The sequence below is a fragment of the Priapulus caudatus genome, unplaced genomic scaffold (genome assembly GCF_000485595.1).
Source record: "Priapulus caudatus unplaced genomic scaffold, Priapulus_caudatus-5.0.1 Scaffold105, whole genome shotgun sequence".
In the NCBI taxonomy this organism is placed as follows: domain Eukaryota; kingdom Metazoa; phylum Priapulida; class Priapulimorpha; order Priapulimorphida; family Priapulidae; genus Priapulus; species Priapulus caudatus.
This window is the reverse complement of record NW_014577166.1, coordinates 549,789-552,799: the sequence shown is the minus strand read 5'-3', so window position 1 is coordinate 552,799 and position 3,011 is coordinate 549,789. Positions and strand designations below refer to the sequence as shown.

Below are 3,011 nucleotides of genomic sequence, written 5' to 3'. Positions count from 1 at the left end.
TGCGTGCGTGCGTGCGTGCGTGCGTGCGTGCGTGCGTGCGTGCGTGCGTGCGTTCGTCTGTGTGGTTTAGCAGCTTCTGTTTTATATTTCGCGTTACGATGCCCTGCTGCTTACATGCAGGCATTGAGCGGCGCAAATACGAGAGCAATTATTTTGCATGGCAAAAAAATTATTCGCGTGTGCCAGCAGTCGATCCGCGCTCACTCGCAATGCTTTATGCACGAGATTTCAGTAGTCATTAATAATTATACATTACGCGTGCACTATAATCATTATCAGTAATAATATTCGCGATGTATAACGGTATACACGTCTTTGCTACGTTATAATAACTGCGTTAATAAATTTAATGCGTAGCTCTATATGTTCTATAAATTTGCGACAAGTGCGCAGTCAATTCATATGAGTTTACATTTGCAAAATTAAAAAGTTTTATATTTGTAAAGTGTGCACTTGAGCGCTTAATTAGAAAATCCGTCTAGAAAATTTCTGTTTCTGTTGATGAATAAGTGAATGTGAAAAACATTTTTGTGATGCGATGCGAAAAATGTTATGTCGAAAGTCCATTATAGATTTACACGAAGTGTAGCGGTGATCATAACGTGATCAAATCTATTCTAAATATGTTTGCCTCTAACTATGGTTTCTAAAGTAGAGGAACAGCACGTTACGAAAAAAAGCAGTTGTCGTATATTTGACTGACGCGTACAAAGCAAACTAATGCGATCATTCAAAGCATCGCAGATTCGGGATTTAGAAATGACGTCTAGCGGAAACACTGGTCAACAAATCTCACCACTGTCGCTAGTAAGAATGAGTTGCGATCAATCGGACCCACTGACGTTTAACTTACGCATCACTCGGACGCACGCACGCACGCACGCACGCACGCACACACGTATACACTCACACGTCACAAACACGGGCACAAACGCATGCACGCGCACACGCGCACGTGTGCACACAGGCACGCATGCGCATGCGCATGCACACGCTCACGCTCACGCACACGCTCACGCTCACGCTCACGCACACGCACACGCACACGCACACACACATGCACGCATGCTCGCACGCACGTATGCACACACGGACGCACACACCTGTTCAATAATGTATGCTACCTTGTTACATTTCGGCGTCCCGCCATGCAGACTGGCCCCGTAGGCTGTCACAATGCGTTACGCTGGCAGTTTCTACTGCATGCGGACAGTCTCACATGATAAATGAGTTCGCTTGTATATTCTGAAACTAACTGCGACTGATCAGCGACGTAAGGTGGTAATTTTTCACCTGAAATGTTCCGGCTGCCGTGAGACGGTGGTATTATCTCGTTAAAAATTGACAGGTGCCTGTGTTTGAACTCGAAAGTTCGGCCATTCTGGCGGTAATGTTGTATTCTGCCGGTGGTGGTTGACCCCCGACGGAGCCAACTGCTGCTTTAACCGTAATTGAGAGTCATTTTGTTGTCGTTTTGTACACAGTTTGCGAGAAAACCGCAGTGGCAGCCCGACACACTCAATTATTGTCACTTTTGTTTAAATTTCAATTTCAAATGACTGCTTGAAACATCCGTTCAGTTTGGCCCATCGGTACAACCGTTTGAACCTATAGCACTCGACATTGGGAACAGTGTATATATGTGGTTGCTACAAGTATAAGCCGCGTGTGCTATCGTTCGTAGTAGTAATACAGCTATAGAGTAATGCAAATATCTGCAACCACGCGCTCTAGAAATATGTAGATGTTAGGCATAGACTATGCACAACGGCGTTATTGAAATTGCTTCGTGATTAAGAAAAATACGTCGCAGCAACCTGTGTACACAATTCTCAGCGTACTACAAGCTTTAGCGACCGCAATATCTATAGAAATAAAGAGAAATTGCGTATGGCATGTAATAAAGTTTTTATGCAGTAGTGGCGATACTGTATTATTTAATAAAGGAAACACATAAGGAACTTAAAATTACCTGTGCATTTAATCTGATCCGATATATTTAGAATGTAATTTAATTAACCGACTGCGGAGTCCTATCGTAATTAACTACGGGATAGTCGCAGATTCTAATCAATACTCGCGTTAATAATTTATTATTGTATATATTAACATTATTCGCGCGAGGGAAAAAAATCTGTTCGCGCGGATTTTCGAGCGAGATCTCATCGACTGACCGCGATGCTATCTACGTGATTCTATCTATGCGTTGACCACTGGTCACTGACCAAGTGTCCGCGTCCCTTGTGTGTTGGACGGCTTGCGCGTACAGCGTGGAAAACACTGGTAGCATTCATAGTCGAACGCGCTCCTGCGGCCATAGGGGGTTGAAATGCATGTCCGCGGAGCGGGCAGCGCGCGATGTATATATATGTCGTTCGGCCGTGGCTATTCCTGGTTGCTGTCCGTCATTGTTTGCTTATTAGCATGGCTCGCCGTCGGTGTCTCTTTATGGACCAGCACAGAATTCGGGACATCTGTTCGCGTAAGGTAACTCTCCACAAAACCAGCAGAGCCGGGGGATTTGCTATGAGCCGTCATAAAATCCCTTGAAATTGTGCCCAGATGATGGGGTGATGCCATTAGGAATGAAATTATGCGGAAGGGGACTGGTTTCTTACGCTGTTAGCCGCCTATCTGTGCTAAATCAACGGACCTGCTAGTAAAGAATGAATGGGCACAGGGATATTAGTATGATAATACACGTAGATTCTGTAATCCTACATATATGTGCATGTGTGAGTGCGGAGTGTGTGGACGCGCCTGCATGTGTTTGTGGGTGTTTATGCACGTTTGCCTTTGTCGAAGAATACATACAACGTGTCCGAATTTCGAATATTTCTGCTCTTCATTAGGAACGACCGAATATGCCTTTTTAAATCCTCAATAAATTTGAGTTACATTATTTTCATTTTGATGGCAGTTCCTGGACTTAAATTGAAGGTTTGCGTGTACGTGGACTGTTTGCTTTCATATATATAATATATATATATATATTTATATATATATATAAA

General features: G+C 43.7%; 1 protein-coding gene across 1 annotated transcript in view; it reads left to right on the top strand.

The window, feature by feature from the left end:
* Positions 1–3,011, top strand: part of LOC106805207 — a 10,235-nt gene that overhangs the window by 1,817 nt on the left and 5,407 nt on the right. The window lies entirely within an intron of this gene.